We start from the raw sequence: 22,526 nt of genomic DNA, 5'->3' as shown, positions 1-22,526 counted from the left end.
GAAGGGGGAGAGAGGGAGGGAGAAGTGTGTGTGAGGAGATATGCAAAAATGGCAAATGGAAGTCTAATGGAAAATAAGTCTTATGTTTAAGATACAAAAATCAGGAAGATCCTTTGTTCACCCTCCAAACAGGCAGCACCTGAGACTAAGTGGAAGGGTGGCTGGAGCTGTGTTGGAACAACTGAAAAGATGGGGCCTGCAGCTGAGGGGAATCTGCCACAGAGATAACACATGAGAGCAGGAAATCCTCCTTCCCTACTGTTTCTGTGCTGAGCTAATAAAGAGCAACAAAAACATGTGACAGCCTCTAAAGCACGAGTCAGCCAGACCAGGTAGCAGGAAGCCAGGTAGAGCCAGCTAATTGTATATGCTAGACACAGAGGCTTTGGTGAACTTTAAAAACTACTGTTATTGAAACTGGCCTAATAGGCAGCTTTCAGGTTGTTCAGATACTCGTTTGAGAGGTGCGGTACATTTAGTTGTGATATGGGAGTGAGGGAGATGTGGTGAAACCTAGTTTAGTTAAATGCTTTTAACCCTGCACTTGTGCCAGATCTGAACAAGATTGAAACAGTGTTTCAGAAAGCTTTTCTGTGTTTTTCAGTAGTCTGATTCTTAGTCCAATGATGAGATCTGTAACCAGGGTAATTCTAGCTGAGAATTGTTTGTGTCATTTACAAACAAAAATATCAGAACAACTCTGGGCCAGTAATTTTTCCTGTTTGAAGCTCTATAACTGCACACAGATTGACATAACATAAACACAGAAATGAGAAAGTGAAGAAAGAAATATCCTCAGCTTCTAGTATAAGATCAGGTATGTTTCTGCTGTGAATGTTGTTTAAACCATCTGTCTTCATGCAACAAGGCTAAGTTGCAAATAACCTTTAGAAAGGCAATTTTTTTAGAAGAACTTGTCAGCTCATATGCCTTTCATTTCACTGGCTATCAGAAAGAAGAGCCTTTTGTAATGACAATGGCTAATGCTCTCAGCATTCAAGAGCCTGTAAATTGTTTTTACTCACCAATCTGGGGCAGGTACATACATCTAGGAACAGCACTGTTTTGGCCTCTAATAATCTGAGAGCATAAAACGGGTCTCAGGGTGTGACATACCCTTGCTTAGGGCAGCTGTCAGCTCTGCCAGAGCTGCAGAATCGTTCATGTAAAGAGCAAGTACATTAAAACAGAAGTGCTCCTTTCCCTAGATGAAATGCAAAAAAGTATTTCGTGTAATCCTCAGCAGTGCTTACAATGAATAGGAAATGTGTTCATGTGCAGTGCTGAACGAATCTCTGAGGTTAACAGGGACCATAGTAGGAATTCTAATCACTTAATGACTTCCTTTGTTGATAGTGGTGATTGCATTCTTTCTGTTAAATAATTAAAAATGTGACTTCGTGATGCTATTCTTTTTTTTTCAGTGCAACACTACTGTTATCCTGGAGATACAGAATATCCTGTGACCAAAGCCGTCAGACACTCTGCTTGTGTAACTCTTCACTAGTATGTGCAGCAACTGTTTTCTGGTATGCAAATATTATACGTTCTTGGCGTATGTATTTTCTTCTTCAATATTCTATTGGTGTTCAAGAGCATTAACATAATAGGCAAACAAAAAAAAAAAAAAGAAGAAGAAGAAAGAAAAAGAGAGAGGGACATTGTATGAAAACCCTAATGCATCCAAAAGGTTTCTCAGTGTATGAAAAGGCACTTTGTTACAAATAAATCAAGGCTCGCAGGACAGTTTAGTTTAGAAGCAATGCAAACAAATCAAGAGAAGCTATAGAGGTAGGGTCACAGAATCACAGATGGCAGACACAATCAAGGATAAGGGAAGAAGACAGGTAAGCAAATTAGGGATAAGAAAGAAATGAGCTGTATGCTCCTCTAGCCTTCAAGTGAAAGACTTGGTGTTCATGCACATGGGCCCAGTGACAGAGGAAGAGCAGTGGCAGGATTATCGCTTTCCAGTATTTCTTTGTAGAATATCGTTTCCCAATGTGTGTTTCACCACACTGCACATAGCCACACAATAATTTTGCTGTCCTTCCAACATGTCAGTCTTTTTTCTAACATAAGAAGATAACTTGGAGGCCAATGCCATTTTAAATTTAAGTATACTTGTCATGTTCTGCTGCTTTTGTTAGGGATAAGCAAAACTGTACTGTGATGTACTAGTGCTCAAAGCTTACTTCTCTAGCATCCTCTCTTTCTACAGTGCTTTGCCTACCATTGAGGTGTAGGCCAACTGAGGCTGGAAGGCAGTTCATCCTGCATGACAATAACACTATCATGGGAGCAGTAACCACTAACATGGCAGGTTTAGATTTACCCTTGTCCTCGTCTAGTACTGATGGGGTCTGCTCATTCACCTCTTGCGAATGAGATGCAAAATTCTATTTCCCAAGGAGGCTGTCTACTTGAAGGCATGGTTTATGAGTCAAATCTCTGTAAAAAATCTCATAGCCAACAGGGAAAGCTGGAAATGAAGCTGAAAGAAAACTTTCTGTCTCATTCCCCTCACTCCTCTGACAACTTGCTTCCATTCCTTTCATTGCTGATACTGTGTGATATGTTAAGAGTTAAGACACAACACTTTGGCTCTACAGCCTTGGTAAGGAAAATCACAGAAGGACTTCTTTCCATCTTCTTCCTTATGAAGGAAGAGGAAGGGCTGACTACTGAAATACTAGACAGTAACTGGAATGTTCACTGTCATAAAAAGCATAGCAGTACTTCAAATAATCACTGCTGATGATTGCCATAATATTCCTGTGGTCTCAGTGCTTCTTATGCAGATAAGGGAGCAGTATGGAGCCCAGGGTGCATGTTGTTCCATGGATAAAGACCACAAGTTGAGCTGGTAAGCAAAAACTGAGCTGAGTTTATTTTCAGGTTAGGGCATATTCATGTGGGACATTAGCTAGCATTACTGTGATGCAGAATTAACACAAAACCACACACCATGAGCCAATTGTTATGCGTACAGTTTTCAAGTTTCCTTTCATATGCTGCTCAAAATAAACTACAGAGCTCAGAATATATTAGATATTTCCTCCCACCCTCAGACTGAAAACTGTAACTGAGACCCATCTTGTTTGTACACTCATGTTATACCCTTGTCACACTGCAGTTGAACATTTTCAGCTTAACTGTCCTTTCTCCCTTAGTCACACTTGGACTGGACAGTGTGTATGCCACTATTCTCTTTTTACATTTAAGCTCATTAAAGCCAATGGGTTTTGTGAGGTAAACAGCTCCTTTCAGGCCTACACAGCTCAGCATTTCACTTCAGCATTTACCTGAAATGAGCCAGGCATCAGCAAGGGTCACGGTGAATATCAATGATGAATCTTTATTTTTCATTCACAAATATTTCTTCTACTGTTAGTGTACTACATTTTGTTTTGTCATATGTGCTTCAGTTACCATTTTTTTTTCTCAGATACTCCAGAGGAAACCAAAAGTTTACGTTTACACCTTTAGCTAGAATTGATTTATCTTAACTAAGTAACGTGTGTGTAATGTTTGAATTATTATCACTGTGTCTGTTTCAGATTCTGTTTGATGCTTGGCCAGCTTTTAGTTTTTCCTTGTCTCTTCTGACCTAGCCTAATCTCTGTGTGGATACACAACTTAATAAACCCACAGTGTGATTATAAAAGTTTTATATAATCTATGCTAATGGTGTAGTTACAGAAAGAGAGGTGGGTGTTTTCAACCCAGCGGCCACTTTTGCAATTTAGATGCATGCATTCTTTTGAAAAACGCTTTTAGCTTTCCTTTTTACTAGGTGACATTTACTATGCACACAAAGACTTCCATCCTCCAGTCAGGAAAATCAAGCCATTCTGTAGAAATCTCTGTTTCTTGGCAACAGGATCAAATGTCCTGCATGCCTGGTTTACTGTTACTTGGCTTCTCATCTCACATGGAGTGGCTTGTGTGATTAGGAATGATTGTATAAAGGCCTTTGTTGTCAGAAGGGCAATAACTTTCCAAGATGGATTTTGGAGAATGGTCCCAAAAACAGGATGCACCTGGGCTGTGGGGAAGCAAGGACAAAGCCTTTGCTTTTCATTCTATGAGAGCAAAACTCAACCTCAGCTCTCAAACATTCTCAAAAATTTTATTCTGCATTTTCTGAGTTTTCTATACTTTTCCCCTGAAGGCCTCAGAGCAATTCTGATATCTCCTTTTAAAGTTGTGATATGACTCTGTCTGCCACACAGCTACATTGAAGGAAGAAAAAAGAAATGCTGTTTTCTGTTTCCTTTTCCTAGGTGCCTTTATTGCTGGACATTGTGAGTTTCCACCAACAAGCGCCTGGGTCAGGCTGCAGGTGGAGAGAGAGAGCTGCCTGCTCCAGTTCTGGAGCTCCCGCTTTAAGAACATCCTGAACTGAAGGTAACATTTTCTATTTAATAGCTCTTAACTTTTCTTCCCTAATTACTTTTTGATCTCACTTGGAGTTTTGGCCTCTGTGGTCTCCTGCAGCAGACTAATGTAGTTTAAATATGCTCAGCTTTAAGGCTACAGTTCGATAATTTCATGTGATTCCCCTTTGTTCTGACATTATGTCAGTTGGAATAATATTTCTTCTTCGTGCCACTCATTATTTTATGTAACACTGTCATATTCCAGCCTGTGCCCTGTTCTTTTACCACCTTAGCAATTCCAGTTAATTTAATCTCTCATCATATGGAAGTTATTCCACACTTTAATCAACTTTTTCACTTTTCTCTATATCTGTCCTAAGCTCAATTGCATTCCTTTTAAAACAAGTGGCCATAGATCCTTACAGAAATCAAGGCAGAAATATTGAGATATGCCATAGTTTTATATATATATATATACACACATTGGTATATAATGTTTTATTTATCCTCTGTTTCTCTAGTTCAATTTGTTCTTTGACACAGCAGTTAGGAAAATGACATTTTTAGTGTGGGGGGAGATTTAACAACAAAGAGCCCAACAGACTCTGGTAGATCTTATCTCTATGAGGCCTCCGGAGTCTGGAGACAGGGCTAAGGTGTAAACAGAATAGTCTTTAGTACGCACAGCTAATGTGGTCACTTCTGGGACAGTTAAGTAACCCTTTGTTTGTTATCTACGTTGTTGTGAAAAACTTAAGGATAATTAACCGCGAGTGGATTTACTACTTACGAGTGAAGGATATATAAGGTGTGTGTAAAACACAATAAGAAGAACTTGCTATTCTAAGAACTTGCTATTCTAAGAATTTGCTAACTTGCTATTCTGAGAACTTGCTATTCTGATGCCACACTGACTGGGGGAATACTGTAACGGGACCAAGCGCCGACATTTTAGAAGCTGTCTTCAAGGTCTCCAAAATCTCTTCTTTATTATGTATGTAATATGAGGCCCACCATTGTGTTCAGGTAGTTAAGTTTGTTTATTCTTCATTGGGGATCTTAATATCTACAACGAACGTCATTTTATCTGCACTATTTTGAACGTAATTTCATCATTGTTGCTTAATATCACGAGATCCTCTGCAACCTGCTTTCTCAGTAAGCTTCAGCTTTGCTGCCATAAATTATGTCTGTATCTTTTCCAGCTCACTGAACATCCCAGACTCCAGGTCTTAGCAGAGCTTACTTGCCTTTTAATGAGTTACTAACTCACAGAAGCCAACTGAGGGCTTAGTGAGAAACTGGTTTTATAGACAATAAATCATTACTCAGAAGTTTGTGGAGTGCCACCATGCCTTCAAATTCATTTTTTTCCAAATTATTTCTTTTTTACAAGAAAAATAAGGTGTTTTCTGAGGACAAGTAAGAATCAAGGATGTTTACCGTTGGGGGAATCTAGCAGTGATGCTGTTTTCTGCATTCAGCACAGTATTGTCCTGATACCTGAGGCACTTGGGCTTCATCAGCAACGTAAGGAGCTTTGCCTGCACAGTCCTTCTGGCAGTATGTGATTGTTGAATGCACAACATAATCTTTCTGTGCAACTGCCCTTCTTTTCCCTGCAACTTTTGGTCATGTTTCACCTCTAATGAGCCTGTTTTTGTGGTGTAATACTGTGTGTGTGTGCTGCAGTTCTTGCTTTAGGAAGAGACATAAACATCCAATCCCATCTCTCACCTGTATAAATAACTTCAGGATTGTCTTTTTTTTATTGTTGTTGTTATTTGTTTTCTGTTGTGTAGTTTCTTTCATTTTTTCTTTTTCTTGTTGGTGTTATTTCTCTTCTTTTTTTCTTCCAGAAACTCAAACCCACAAATCATAAAGTTAGAGGACAATGTCAAAGCAAGCCAAAGTCTTGCCAAAGAGCTCAAGAAATGCCAATACTACAGTCTGAGAGTTACTTGCTATAACATGGAGCCACCATTGCTACAATATGCCAAGGTATGTCCAACCCTAGAGCCATACTGAAATGCCTTTATATGTATTTCAGTTCTTATCACACTAACTTCTGATCTAATGGCTTACTGCAGAAGAAAATTAAATTAAAATAAATAATAAAATAATACAAACTCTGCTGCCAAATAACAGAAAAATAAAAAGTAGAATCTTCTGGTTATACTTTTACTTCCCTGTGGAATAAAATGAACATGACCGAACAATTAAAAATATATATTTAAAAAAGAGCAAATTAAAATGAATAAAGTATAAACTATGCCTCTTTCAAAATTACTACCAGAGTTTGACAGTTATGCAATAATTATTTCTCAATATTTAGGTACTAATTTTTGGATATATTTATTGTTTACTAAAAGCTTTACCCAAGATAAAATAAATTTTATATTTATTTTGATCTTTTCACTTTAAAAATGTTTGCCATTTCTTGTTGAAATGCATTACATTATGAAAAGTAAGAATAAAAAACCTCCTGAACAGAATAATTTTCTTCTGTTATTGGGAATAATCAGTTATGGACACAGCATTAGATAAAAGACTGCAGTTTTGACTCCTCCTGCTGCTTTTATTCTAATTTTTCGACATAGCATAAATACAATAGTGGCAATGTTTTTTTTTTTCAGTTGGTTGGTTGGTTTTTGTGAGTAGATATGAGGGTTCCAGTTTTTCAAGATATTTAGGGAGCAAAACAAGTGAATACATACAAGATTTTTAACATTTTGCTGTAAACTTCCACTGGAATGATGATACTTGAATGTCTCTGCAATCCTGACATGAGGCCATTATGGAATGACCTAAGAACTGCATTATAAGGGAACAATAACCTTAAAATAAACATTGCTAAAATTTGCTGTTAAACAAAGCAAGAAATAGATGATAACTTCCCCCCATCATATTTTTCTCCTCCTTTGCTTTGACCTACCAGCTACGTTATTTGGCTTAGCACTACTGTTGTAGCACTACTTCAGCAGGTTTTGTTTTCTGTTTATCTGGTTGTTTTTAACTGTAAGACTGGACACATGCTACATCTACACAGAAATTCTGAAAACATTTACTTTAATGTAAAAATAAATAAATGAGTAGATCTGGCTCTGGTCAGTGCTTCCTTTTTATTTTGTTTTCTAACAATATTTGTGTAATTCAGATTCAAAGATTAACAGGTTAGAAGACATCTTTTTATGGCTTTTTAATTTTCATGGATTGCTTTGTCCACTGTATTTTCAGTGAGTGAGAAAAGATTACACCATTGGAGGTTAGTGCTCCTTGAAGTTCTGAATATATCCAAACATAGAAAGTCCAAGAGTTATAGCTTTCTGTGTTCTGTATGTATGGAATTTGCCTGATCTCAAAAGAAGACTTAATTTAAGTAATACATGCAATCAATAAATTTTAATATATGCCTACAACAGTATTACCCTATGGAGTTCAGATGGAGATAAAAGACCTATCATTTTCTAATATGATATATTTTTAGTTCGTTACTTATACTCCAGAAATTCAGAGTTTCTTCCTGTCCTCATTCCATGTGTTTAGCAGAAGGGAGACAAAATAGAGGTTATCTGCCACATTTCACTAACATGACATGAAACTGTAAATATCATGTATTAATTGCTAACAAAAAAAAACAATGGCAATGTATAGATCATGAATTTTCAAAAAATACATGGATCAACATGCTCATATCTGTGCTTCATTTTTTGTTTGCTCTGGGGCTCTACTTTCCTCATAGTGTAAATGGGTCTGATAAGAAGATCCCAGAGATGTAACACGGTTTAAATAAATCAGTCAGGCAATTGGTAAGCAGAACAAAAGAAAACAAGCAGAATTTTTCAAAGCTTGGCTTTGAAAAGGAAGGGACAGAAAAGTTAGTTTTCAGTGTAACTAATCCTCATGCAGTGTGGGCTCCAACTCATATAACTTTGCTGTCTGCAGTGTAGCTTAACTCTGAGTTAGTCACTCCAGGCTGCCTTTAGAGTCAATGAAGAACGATGGACACTTTTAAGGTATCATTCATCCAGCCTGTTTTAGCCACCAGCTTCAGTGACAGACGAATTAAGCCCAGGAGTGCCAATTTTTCTCCATTGAAAATAAAGGCAGCCTGGAGTGATTAACTCAGATACAGATGTCTATGTATATATCCCACTCTCTATAGTGTCCTAATCCAGATCTCTAAGGCCTTCTTCTACACAGAAAACTGGTTAAAATGAGTGACAGCTGCATCCATCTAAATTCATTTCATGAACTAGTTCTGTGTTTTTATTAAAGTAAGAAATGCTTTTTGAGTTGGAAAGTAAGCTTCTTAAAGTATTTTCATACACTTATTTGCAGTCTAAATAATGTGTTTGTGTGTGTAAATGATGCATGTATGAATAGATTTCCTCTCTTTCTCAATGATAACTGAAAACACATACAAATAATGATTTCCTACATGGGCTAACATTATAAGTCCATTTTCCATCAAATTTAAAATATATTAAAAATGATTTAGTTTCTCTACAGTTAAAAGATCTATGATAAGGGGAAATAAGCTATTCTTTCCATAGCTTCCTGGAAAACAAAACAAAACAAAAACAAAAAAAACACACCTTTTTAATGCTGCTGCTGAGCAATATTTTTTTGATGCTGAGTTCTGTTGCCACCCTGAAAAAAATTAGTACGCTTCATTAAATGATCCCAGTATACGGTATTTCGTAACACGCAGATTAATTTTAAGGACTGCTTTTTTGACAGAAGCTTTTTCAAGAAAAACCCTAGAGTGAGCACTCTCTTGTTCCATTTCACTAACTGTTTAAATGCAGAAGTTCAATCAGAAAAAGAAATTGTCTCCAAACAAATCATGTTCAGCATTTTGTCAACGGTTTACGGGCGTTTGGCCTGGTTCCGTGACGAATGGGACGGGGGACCCATGGGCCCACGCCCCAGGAAAAGGGGAAAGGGAAAAAGGATAAGGAGATGGCCCTGAGAGCAAAAAACAGCGGCAACAATCTGAGGAGAAACAAACTAATTTACTAAATAAGATATCGGAATGCAAAACAACACACTATAATACAACATAATTACAATTGAAGCTGATAAATCCAATACAGAGAGGGAGAATGTCCCAAAATCAAGGTAGGCCTTACTCTACTACTGACGATAAGACAGCTGAGGAGCAAGGTGCTGCCAAGACGAGAGACAGGTGGAAAAAGGGACGAGGTCTTGTGATCTGCAAGTTTTTATCTTTTCCCTCTGGCTGGAAAAGGTAACAGAAGAGCAAAGTACCCTGGGGAATGTAGTAGTCCTTCTCTTCTGAGAACCAGGTACATACACTACATGATGTTATGATGTGGAATACCAATAACTGAAAATCATAAAACCATGACACATTTGTATGCTGATTAATTCTGAAAATATATTTTAGGACTTTGGGAAGTGCAAAAGCCTTATTTCAGCTATATCTGCTTGTGATGTGTGAGGACTTCATTTCAATTTACAGGTAGCTGTAACACTTGGAAGAACTGCTTAGTCATCACACAAGAGAAAAACAGTGGCTGTGATTGGACAGGGCCCAGACTGTTTGAGAGGTGATTTGATTAGAAGAGACATCTCTCTTGAGTTGTAATTGAGGATTATAAGTTTTATGGCCAAAGCAGTAATCAAACATATGTTCAGAAACAACACTAACCCCTCAGTGTCTGTCACTGTGAGCTCTGTACAGGGCTTGTATTTCCTTATATGGGTTGCAGTGGGAACTGTGTGCATTATAGTGTCAGAAGATGAAGTCCGGAGAGGCTCAAAGTACCAAGTCTGACAGACTCCAGCTTCCAGTGGATTCTCATGAGCTCACACAACCTGGGAACATGAGCATCCCTTTCCTCATCTGACAAGAATTAAAATGGAAATGTATGCTTGGCATTATCCATTCAATACCTTTCAGAGATAATAATCTACATGCTCTCAATTTACCTATAAGCATAGCTCAGTCAAGGGAAACCAGCAAGAATGTTATTTAGCTCTCAATTTGAACTAAAATGTACTGGGGATATGTTTTTCTCTGGGGCACTGGGTGTGAACCGTTTACTATAATTGGATGAAGATTACACTCAGGAAATCCTCTACCACTAGCACCCAAACAGTGGCACTGGTCTTAACATTTTCTACTCAGTTTTGGGCTGGCATGTTATAACTGTGAATTCTCCCCTTGGATTTTTCCTAGGCTAATGGCAAGCATTTGTGATCCTCATTAAGTTTGGGTTTTTAGATGAAAGTGTTCTGCAGAGCTTTTTGTTTACCTGTGGTTGCTGGAGATGCAATTTGACGATCCTATTGGCCTCTCCACAGCCAGGACTGTTAATTTTTTCCAGTCGTTCAGAACTGGAGTGGAGGGTAGCTTGTTTCATCAGGCACTGCTAAGGATTGAGATTAATGACATTCTTTGCACCTCACTTCCTTGCTGGCAGCAGAACCTGACCTATTTTTCCTAAGTTTGACCAAATGCCCCCGCTCTGTGTCCTTTTGTTCTTTGCCTGTACCCACTTTGTCTAAATTGAGAAGTTATCCATAATTTACTGGTGTTGACTTAAAGAACAGTGACAACATAATACTTGGTAAACTGTTGTCACAGCATCACCACCCGTGACCATTCTGTCAACTGAAAGTCCATGGTGTTGAGGCTGGTCTGGAGCCTTCAGACTGATGGTGCTTTACCCTATTCTCCCACAGCAAAGACTCTGGCCCAGCCTCATTTGGGACAAAATTTCTTGCTGACCTCAAATACTTTCTGTAATGTAACACTTCATGCTAGCAAGCCAAATTACTTCTTTAATCATCTGTCTCCCTTTAGTTTTGTGGGTGAGCAATCCTTGCTGACAAATTTTATAGCATATGATTGGGTACATGACAAAGCCTGTCGTTTGTCAGTTAACTTTTTTTTTCTGTTTAATTGAATGATGTTTAAGCAGGCTGCCGAGCCTGAAAGAAAAGACTATGCAGGTATTTTATGACAGGTATCTGTCATCTTTTTGACAGGCAGATGTTAATTTATACCCCTTTTTTGCATATGATATATCAACATTTTTCATGAATGTTGTAATCAATATCCAGTATTTCATTTTCTCTTAGAGCCTTCTTGGGCAAGCAACTGCCCAATATTCTTCAATAGGAGTCATCAAAACATGGAATGCATGCAACATCTTTTTACAGAAGCAAGTCAGTATTGCATCACGTTTTATTTCCAGAAAATTTAGAAAAATACGTATAGAAAAGAGGGGAGATAGAGAGACACAGTAGAAATATCCTAGAAACATCCAGTGACTTTCACAAGTGGTTAGCTAAAACTGAATATTATCTATATGTTGTATTCTTGTGAAGGCATAAATGAAAAAATGGCAAAAATTGTCAAGGGATATCACCACATTCTTTTGTTGTTGTTCTCTCTCTTTTTTTTAAGATCTTTGTATCTACAATATCCCTTCCTATTTATTGCCTCTTATACATTGGATGAATTAATTCCTTCAGCTCTTTTCTGTCTCTTTTTATAGCATCTGTATGCTATATTCATGTTTTTCTGCACTCAGAATAAACAACCATTTTTTCAGGTTTCCATATATACTGATGACCCTTAATTTCTTTTTCTCTCTCTCTTGCCACATATACCTAGCTGCATTAAATTTCTGTTAATTTAATATATTTACTTCCGCCTAGACCCACAATTTCACCTATACCATTTTTACTACAGTTTTTATTTAGATTTCTGAATATAAATATTTCTTTCCAAAAAGCTCCATTCAGTTCAGGATTTATTCCTAATTATTATTTTGGTAGTGTTTAGTAAGGAACATGGGTGATAGTCTTGAGGTGGGACAGAAGAAGAAAGAATATAATAAAACTAAGTTGTAAAAACAGGCCAACACTGTGTCTATGTGTGTTCTGAAACAACGGCAAGGCTATCGTGAGCCTTCATCACTGAAAGACTGCAGGAAGCAAGCAGGGGCAATACAGATAAATCCAGGAAAACTCAAGTGAACACTTTGCATGGGATGTCCTTCCTGAAGTGAGCCACAATTTGAGAAGACCTTTACGTGCTAATTAATTTTTAACTTTAAATAATAATGATCAATGAGCATATTCAATTAGATTATTTTCTCGCTTTAAGAAGTGTGTCTCAGGAGTATCTCTAAGGCAATTCACTTAGGTAGTCTGATATGAAATGCTAGCCAGCAAAAAGATACTTCCAGTTTACAAAGCATAGTGAGTTCCTTTGCCCCTTATCACGTCAAGCAGAAAGAGTTCGCTGAAAAATTTGGAATGAAAATTAGTGTAGACACGACAGAAAACTGTATATTTTCTTGTGGGATTCACAAACTTGAAAACGTTTCCTGCGTTACGTTCCTGTAGAGGTTCTGCATGAATGAGACATGGATAATTACAAGTAGGAAAATATTCATAAAATCTCTTTGCTTATTTGTAGCTTATAGATCCGGAGGCAGAAATGAAAGATGTGCAGATAAAGAGAATGCCCATGTAGAAATTTCAGTGACCTACACTGCTAAAAGCAGGTAAAGTCAGATACACTTAAATATAATGTCACGCTCTTTCTACATGGGATGTTTCAATAAACTAAAATAGCTATTAAAATAATTTTGATGAAGAAGTTGGCATATTCTAAGTGAACAATTTTTCTGTACAAAATACTGATGTGATAACATCAAATTATTTCTTTGGAAAATATAAATTTTCTCAAGGTTTTCTACAAGCTCTAAACAAGACATTTCATTTTCACTTTATTGAATACTTTGTTTCAACTTTATTATATTAGATTTACATTTTGAAAAAAAAGGAAGTAACTTGACTCTCCATTCTGAGTGGAATAAAATATATGTTTCAAATCTCCAAGAGAGAAATTCGACTTTCCAAGCAGTTGTACAATGAAGATGCAATCTAAGGTGCATGCTTATTCAGCAGAAAGGTGTGATTTTTCACAGTAGAAAGCTAAAATGCTCAGTTTATATATTTCAGATGATTTAACCCATGAAAGAGGGAGTGAGATGATGCTCTAGCAAACAGCTGAAGCAATATTTCCAAACTACTGAAATCATCAGTTGCAAAAGTACAGCCTTTTAAAGAGGAGGAAAGGGTGATTCATATTTTATGGAATTTTTGAAGAACTAATAGAAATTAGTTATGATTATTCCTAATTGTATCTGTTTCTAAGGGTTTTTTTGGAAACACTTTGGAAGCAGGACTAGTGATGAGTTAGTGTAATATATCTTTCATCAAGTTCTTCTAAAGTGAATTGGCTGGAAAGCAACCATGAGAGGTTTAGGGAATTGTTTTCTAAAGCCACATTGACTTAGCAGCTAATGGCATTCTTTGATTGCTATTTGGAGTCAGTGCAGCTGAAAAAAAAATTAACAATAAAAGGAATTCAATTTATTTTGTCATTAAGTGTGAAGTTGACAGATGATTTTCAAATGCTATGGTAGACTTCTAGACTATAAAATGTGAAATATATACCTTTGATTCATAAACTAATCAGTGAAGGCTTTTTTTCGGTAATCTCTATCCCAGAAATTTTCCTCATGACTACATCTATGTCTACCAGATAGCATACAGCCATAATCCATAGTGGTTTAAAATAGAAAAATGCTGAAATTGTCGGTCAAAATTCAGATATGAATTTGTATATCTTTATTAACTTGACATTCAAATCAGTTTTGAACACAATTTCCAAGAGACTAAGCAACCTACTTTTATTATGTACTTGTTTTGGATGGTTCTTCATATTGCATTTGCCACTTTGCTTGGACACATGAGCAAAATTTTTATTGGCTCAAGCACGAAACAGCTGGCTGATCCTCAAAATGTAAAGCCATAAATGAATAATTCTACTTGTCCAAAACATATAAAATAAACACATCCACTACAGCAAACAGCCTAGGATTTTTGTTTACCTTGCACATTTTAGAAAATCTACTTTGTAGAGTAAAAATAAAAGACATTTATGAAAATTTTACTGGTGTTGACTCTTTCTGCTACTTTCATCTGGCAGAGTCTTAGCTTGCTAAGAGCTACAGTCATTTAGTTAAAGCAAACGCATCTATCAGTTCTACTCACCTGGCTGAGCTTTGGCTCACCAAGAAGCCACAGAAATTTAGGGAAAGCAAAGTGGCTGTGATAAGAGGCGAGTATAATTTAACCTGTTGCAGTGGATCACGGTCCTGGTTTATTTATACTCCTTAGTCACTGAAAAGCAGTATTCTGAGAATACTTCTAGAATCCCTTTGTACTGTAATGCAGATGCATCAAATTACATTTCTCTGTGGGCCAGAGAGAGATATCTGTCACCATAGTCCACCCTAAGGCTGTACTATAACAAGAGCAATAACTTTCTGGGCGATATATCCCTCTCTGTCAGTGTTTTCCTGACATCCTTTCTTTCCAGTGTTATCAAGTGATGACCATCTCCTCCATAGATAATGTGATTATAAAGTCCTGTAGTTAGGCTAATTCTTTTTCCTTTTCTCCCTCCTATGAACAACTAGCTAGGATTCCACCAGCCTTAAGAAGATGCTGACTGAGGAGAACATGCCCAAACATTTGTTGTTTATTCTCCCTTTTCCAGAAGAACCACAGCTGGTGATTGCTTGAGGCAATCTGGCACACCTGTAATGGGGCAGCTCAGGAAATGTTTTTGCACGGGAGATTTTCTTCCAGATCAGTCTGGATGTAAGGTAAGTGTGAGCTCTGTGTGTCTGTGGCTAGTTGTTGTGCTACGTGCTAGATAGTGTACACACCAGGCAATCTGTTGAAGAGTTGATATGTTTTTTAAGAAACACGTCAGCTCTTTAACGTCTGTAGAAAACATACATGTAGCTAGCAACATGTTAATAAGAGGTCCCTGATGCAAAGCTGGGCTTGTTCCCAAGGCTGAGAACCTAGTATTTCACAGCCTTGCAGGATTTCTTGGTCTCTCAATGACAATAGGATGGAGAACAGTGGATTGGAGTTCTTGTTATGTATAAGGAAATGCTCCTTTAAAATTGAGCATCCTGATGTCATAGGCTCACATTGTCTGTACGTAATGTCCTTAAGACATTAGATTAGAAGCTCAGAATTTGAAGCTGGTGTGACTTTGGCTTCTTTTCTGCCTTAGTGCAGAAGCTAGGAGTTATCTCATTAAACTGCCAGAGATGTTGTCTTGCTACGTTCTGCCAGCGCACAGTTTAAAATTCAGTATGGCAAATGAGCTGATAATCACCACAGCATCAAAGCTACTATCTTTTTGAGGTAAAGCGTAAACATTCTTCAAAGTGTCCATTCAGTTTCTGCCATCCACACAAAATGCATTGCTGCTAACAAGCACCCTTTTTTTATTTTTCCTACCAAAATCAAGTTTGAAAGACTGGTTAAACAGTCAGTTGTTCTTCCCTGATATGACTCCTTTGTGGAGCTCCCTTTCTCACTGGTAAGCATAAGGGTGGCTGTTTAGTGAGTTTGCTGTTCCGAAACAGCCCCATATCTCTGTGAGAAGAAGAGATGAATTCTTAACAAATATCAAAAAAACCTCAAAGACAAGTTTTCTTTAAAGTGCCGTAGCACGTGGAAGATCAGCAGAAACTCTGAAGACCACCCATTCTTCCTTCCTTATTTTCTCTGTACCAGGATTACCTAGATCGCCTGTCCTGTCTTCCAGCTGCACTGTGTTTACTCTGGAGGAGCCAGGAATGGCCTGGGGAGCAAGTGCAATTTGTTTGCTTTTCTGTGTCAAATGCCAATTACATTGAACAAATAAGCAAGAATTTGGTCTTACATCAGACCTGTTGAAATTTGGTAGAAAAACGTTTTGCTAACGCTACTTCTTCTCGAAGTAAGTCTGAACTTTCTAAGACTTTCGCAGAAAGATAAAGCGATATTTGTTTCAATTATGGACTTTTAAAATTCAGATGTTATGTGCATAATCCATGGCTATTGGTGTAAGAAATGTCTATTATTAGTTTTCTTTAAGAAAATGCTAACTACCCTCTGATTATTCTGTATGTTCCCCAGAATTAAAAGCAATGTTTTTCAGAAGCTGCTGGTGTGTGTCTTAACTGTCCCACCTCTGCACAATCTTTGAAATAGCATGTGTTATTATCTGAAGAGGGAAAATTAAAGAGACAAAAGAAAATAAACTGTAGTAATGAGACACTAAACATGATAAATCAGATTTTTTATAAGTATTTCTATACTTTCTGAAGAAGAGCCAAGTAATAATTATTGGACAACTTTTCTTGCAAGAATCTTAGTTTAAAATAGATTCCTAACCCACAAATGTTTATGTCCAACAGATCATTTCATCCTTCTGAGCAAGAACAAATACAGCAGTCTTAAGCACTGGCTAAGTACTCAGGCAGGAAAAATCTTTCTTCTCTGTAAATTTTCGTGATTTAAGATGACAAAGTAATTTCCTCATCTATAGTTCTGTTTGATTACCCACTTTGAATATCCTCTGGTTTGATGATTTGGTCATGCTCATAACGTCTTACTTATGACCTTGCTTTCTGTCATTGAAAAAAGCCCTTCCTTTAATTAGCTTCCAGAGTATTTGTAGCAGCTTGGCTTATGCTAATTTGTGTGTTTGTTCATCTTTTTAATAAAATCCTTATTAATTCTAATCTGTTTGAGATTTACTTGGCAAATTATAAGGGTACGTGTAATCTCCTACAAATGGCATGTTGCTTGTCTCTGCTTCCCAGAGTAGTACCATACTTGCCTCAAGTTGTCAAAATGACACAGGAGTGCCCTTCTAGTGTTATACTCCAATACTGTAGAAATCCTTCAGAAAATTCCAAGTAAAGACAACTTTCTTTATCTCCCTCGTTTCTTGGGAAATTTGGAAGTGATTTTAGGGTTCAGTATATTTTGCCATTGCGGACGGGCACAAGTATGGAACCCCCCAGAAGGAGATCCTTGAAACATGGTAGATATTGCCTTAATCTGCTTTAATCAGCTCCACTTCGCTGTTTGTCTTGAATGGTTTTCTTTTGTCTTCAGCTTTTCTGCTTGTCACCTCATTATTTCTTCCATCCAGAGTAAAAGGAACATTTTCTCTAAGCCAGGTTTCCCTCTCTGAAAGGAGAATCATGCTTCCTACCTCCAAAACGATCTTTTTGACATAAGTAGGATTTTCAGAATTGATAGATATTTCTCCAAACTGAGTTGCTTGGGTTTTCCATATTCTTATAATTATCTCTAAAAAGCAGCGATAATATCCTCTATAAAAGAAGTGTATTAATTAACTATGGCAACCAAGGTTTTGTTTGCAAAAGCACTGTAGCAGAGCAGTAAACCATAATGAGCAAAACCTTGTAATGACCTCCAATTTCTTTATTTTATTGTAAAAATTTACAAGTCAATAAATACAGAGCATATATTTTATCAGTGGAGAGAGGCATTCTAGGATCCCAGCTCTCTTTCTTCTACTTAAGACAGTAAACAGCTTTAAACTGTCAGTGTGAGGTAGACACTCACAAAGAAGGATTTAGTTAAGTGGTACTTGAAGGTTAATGAATTTTACCCAGAGACTGAGTAATCTTTAGGACAGGCACTGAATGGATTATCTGGTTCAGCAATTTACTGCAAGGTAGATTATCTGCATGCCTACATTACAAGTACCTAAATACTATCATTATATTTCCCTCCCTTTTATGTCATATTTGTATCAAAAAAGTTCATGATAGGTACGAAATATGTATTAAAATGACATTTGCCTTTCATGTTTTCTAATTAAAGCACACTGAAGTTAATAGTAATCTTTCCAGTTACTTCAGAGAACTTTGCCACTAGCCCTTCTGGAATTGCCTTCTATCACCTAGTTTCTTCTGCTGAAATGATTGTGTTATCAAAATAACTTTATAGTATGAGATGTATCCTCCAATTAGCAGTGCAGCAGAGTCTGCTTTTATCGGTCATTTTCAGCTGATAAACTCAGAGCTTCTTGAAGAAGTTCTTAAGTCCTGAAGCCCATGGCTTTCATTTTGCATTACTGCATTTTTGGTGATTGCAGTAAACTCAAATGTAACTCAGTTCTTCCTGTCCAACAAGCCAATTGCCTGGCTGTTAGCTTTCCATCACTAGCAACATCTTCCTATATTTTGTCCCAATTCATGGCATGAGAAAATGGAATTAGTTCTATCATTAACTCCCAAGGAATTCCATGTGTTATATCTCTCCTTCATTTCTATCATCTTAACTTTTAAGAACTATCTTCCCATCCATCAATTTATTATCCATCTTACAACTCTTTTGCAAATTCCACTGCTCTTCAGTTAAATAATTTCTCAAATAAGCCATGTTCAAATACCTTAATTAAATCCAGTTATTGCACTCTTTATGAACTTTGTGCAGAAAAAAAAAAAAGATTAAAGTTATCAGGCTGATATGTCATGCTCTAACTTTTGTGAGCAAGTATTGCATTATACTTTACTCCTACATGTTCTAAGTGTTCATTTTGAAATTTCTATATAAATTATGCCCTTGATGAGTCTAAACTGATGACTACTTCCTGTCTCTTCTTGTATTAGTAGATTTGGTACTTTTCAGTTATATAACACAAGTTGAGGTCTGTAATGTCATGTGGCACCTCACTCCAAATTTGAGATAGAAAATACCTAATTTCCTGATATGAAATGAAAGCAAACTTTCTGTGAAAGTAATTTTTTTCTGTAAAGAAATGTAGAAAATATAAAAGAATAGCTGCCAAAAAACCCCCCAACAATATAAAATGAGATGCTGGAGAGAGCTATTTTCCCATCACCCATGGTGTCCAATGTAATTGCTCTATCTGTTCTGAATTTGCTTCAGTTTTCAGAAACTGACATTTTTCACAAGTTTTGGAATAACTTGTGTAATTTATTAGGTATTTCTTGGACATTCACAGCAATTGTTGTGTGGTCGAGGTTGGTGTGGTTTTTTGAAGCAGTCATCTAACTCTAAACAAATGTGCTGGAAATTGAAATGTTTTTTGTTGTTAACCTACATATGGAACTGGAAAAGATGGTAAGTAGGATCTCCAAAGAGAAGAAATACATGGAAAGATGTAATTATGCAATAAATTAACCTCTTCTCTTAGGGGGAAAAAAAAATGTATTTTCATTGTTCATTAGATGTTACTTTCCAAATGGCAGGATTTGAGCAATTTCTGCTTCCATTGTTCTGAACACTTCTGGTGAGCTGCTCATTCCATCTGTGTTGATAACTATATACACTATGTTTTAAGACTTGGCAACATGCTTACAATCAAATTTAATTTAAAAGAAAGCTAGATTTCTTAAATACAGTGCTTAAAATACAGATTAAGGAGAAAAATCAATACATCATCAACTATCAAAAGGGAGAACTTCTGAAGTTTTCCATTACAATTAAAGCTTCTTTAACTCATTCATTTGATATTAAGTAACTCTACCCTTTATCTCAACTGTTTTCATAACTTGATTTTAATATTTTCAGAATAAAGGTAATTCTTTTCTACATTGACTGTGATTTTGTTTTCATTAGTTTCAGCAGAACATGGTGCTCATATTCATGCAGTGTTAAGAACAGTCACTGCTGAAATAATGAAGGCTGTGGAACCATGAAGGCGCTCCCCACAAATCTTTTGCCAAAATTCTGTCATAAGCTGCAGCACCAACATGGAACTTTCAATGAAAACAAAGAATACGTATTTCATCTTATTTTGAAAAGACAGAATTATTTTATGGAGATGTCAGATTACGATGTTTCAGAGTTACAAAAGTACATCATCTGATATTTATCCATCTAGACTTGAACTCTATCCCACTGTGCATTTAATTTGTGCGTGGAGTTAGGTAGTGATTCTGTGAAGAAAAACAGGATACAATCACAAAATCAAAGATTATAACTTTATGCATAGGCAAAAAGGGCCACAATAGTTTCTTGAGTTCACTTTTCATCTTAAGTAACTTTTTAAAAGCAGTTTTACTCTGTTTCCAAAGTGCTTTTCATAAAGTGAAAGAAATGCATGCAGCAGTAGCACCCAAAATTCAGTGAGAAGAGTCTGAACTTTCACTCTTCTGTAAATCAACTCATGCTGCTTTTATTGGAATTGAAAAACCAAATTAGTTGTCTGATACAGTTTTGGTGGTTGTTTGATTGCTGGTTGTCACGTGCTGTCAACACAAGAAATCTAGAGATGATCAAACTCATATAGGAGATCACTTTTCCTGTATTTTATTGCTAACTGCTCCCACACATCCTTTATACCTTTTTTTCTGCTTTGGTGGTGATGTGAGCACATCCCTGGAACATCTGTGTTATTGCTTTTGACATGTTGTCAGGAGTGATGTTCATATTTAAATTTCAGGAAAGAAAGAAATAGAAATTAATGGGAAAGCTCGTGGGCTGCTCTGTAATATGCGAACACTCATAGAATCATAGAATGGCCTGGGTTGAAAAGGACCTCAAAGATCATCGAGTTTCAACCCCCCTGCTGAGTGCAGGGTCACCAGCCACTAGACCAGGCTGCCTGGAGCCACATCCAGCCTGGCCTTGAATGCCTCCAGGGACGGGGCATCCACAACCTCCTTGGGCAACCTGTTCCAGTGCGTCACCACCCTCTGAGTGAAAAACTTCCTCCTAATACCTAACCTAAATCTCCCCTGTCTCAGTTTAAAACAATTCCCCCTTGTCCTATAGCTATCCACCCTCCTAAACAATTGTCCCCCCTCCTGTTTATATGCTCCCTTCAAGTACTGGAAGACCACAATGAGGTCTCCCCAGAGCCTTCTTTTCTCCTAGCTAAACAAGCCCAGTTCCCTCAACCTTTCTTCATAGGAGAGGTGCTCCAGCCCTCTGATCATCTTGGTGGCCCTCCTCTGAACTCATTCCAAGAGCTCCTCGTCTTTCTTGTACTGAGGGCCCTGGGCCTGGATGCAGTACTCTAGATGGGGCCTTACAAGAGCTGAGCAGAGGGGGACCATCACCTCCTTCTCCCTGCTGGCCACTCCCCTTTTAGCGCAGCCCAGAACATAGTTGGCCTTCCATACTGCCAGCACACACTGCTGGCCCATGTCCAGCTTCTTGTCCACCAGGACCCCCACGTCCTTCTCCACAGGGCTGCTCTCATGGAGTCTCATGACTGAGCCTGTCTCATGACTCAGTCTGTATAAATACCTGAGATTGCCCCAGCCCAAGTGCAGCACCTTGCATTTGGCCTTGTTGAACCTCATTAGGTTCACATAGGCCCACTTCTCCAGCATGTCCAGGTCCCTCTTGATGGCTTCCCTTCCCTCCAGTGCATTAATTGCACCACTCAGCTTGGTGTCATCTGCAAACTTGCTGAGGGCGCACTTGATTCCATCATCTAAGTCACCAATAAAGGTGTTGAAGAGCACTGGTCCCAAGACTGAGCCTTGGGGGACACCACTTGTGACTGGCCTCCACCCTGACATAGAACCTTTAATCACAACTGTTTGGCTGCGACCAGCCAACCAGTTCTTAATCCATCGAACAGTCCATCCTTCAAATTCAAACTTCTCCAATTTAGAGAGAAGGATGTGGTGAGGGGCCATGTCAAAGGCTTTGCAGAAGTCCAAGTAGATGACCTCCATCACCCTTCTCCCATCTACCGATGCCATCACACCATCATAGAAGGCCACCAGATTGGTCAGGCAAGATTTGCCCTTGGTGAAGCCATGCTGGCTGTCTCGGATCACATCTTTGTCTCGTATGTGCCTTTACATAGCTTCTAGGAGGACCTGCTGCATGATCTTCCCAGGCACAGAGGTGAGGCTCACTGGCCTGTAGTTCCCTGGGTATTCCTTTCTCCCTTTCTTAAAAATGGGAGTAATGTTTTCCTTTTTCCAGTCACCAGGGGCTTCACCAGACAGCCATGATTTTTCAAATATGATGGAGAGCAGCTCGGCAACCACATCAGCTATCTCTCTCAGAACCCTGGGATGGATATCATCTGGCCCCATGGACTTCCATGCATTCAGTTTCATGAGGAGGTCTTGGACTTGTTCTGCTGTTACCGTGGGACAGAATCCACTCCTCTCACCCACACCTTGAGGTTCAGGGTCCTGACAGACATGGGACCCTGACCACCAGTGAAGACCGAGGCAAAGCACTTGTTGAGCACCTCGGCTTTTTCCA

At 37.9% G+C, this 22,526-nt stretch overlaps 1 long non-coding RNA gene across 1 annotated transcript; it reads left to right on the top strand.

The window, feature by feature from the left end:
• Positions 3,937–19,819, top strand: LOC110396711. The gene is made up of 4 exons (XR_002437188.1): positions 3,937–4,410; positions 6,242–6,383; positions 14,998–15,106; positions 16,038–19,819. It is a non-coding gene; the product is annotated as an uncharacterized LOC110396711 (long non-coding RNA).

Source organism: Numida meleagris, chromosome 3, assembly GCF_002078875.1.
Source record: "Numida meleagris isolate 19003 breed g44 Domestic line chromosome 3, NumMel1.0, whole genome shotgun sequence".
NCBI classification, from domain to species: Eukaryota; Metazoa; Chordata; class Aves; order Galliformes; family Numididae; genus Numida; species Numida meleagris.
Note: the sequence above shows the minus strand (reverse complement) of the source record. Positions and strands in the feature narration are given on the sequence as shown.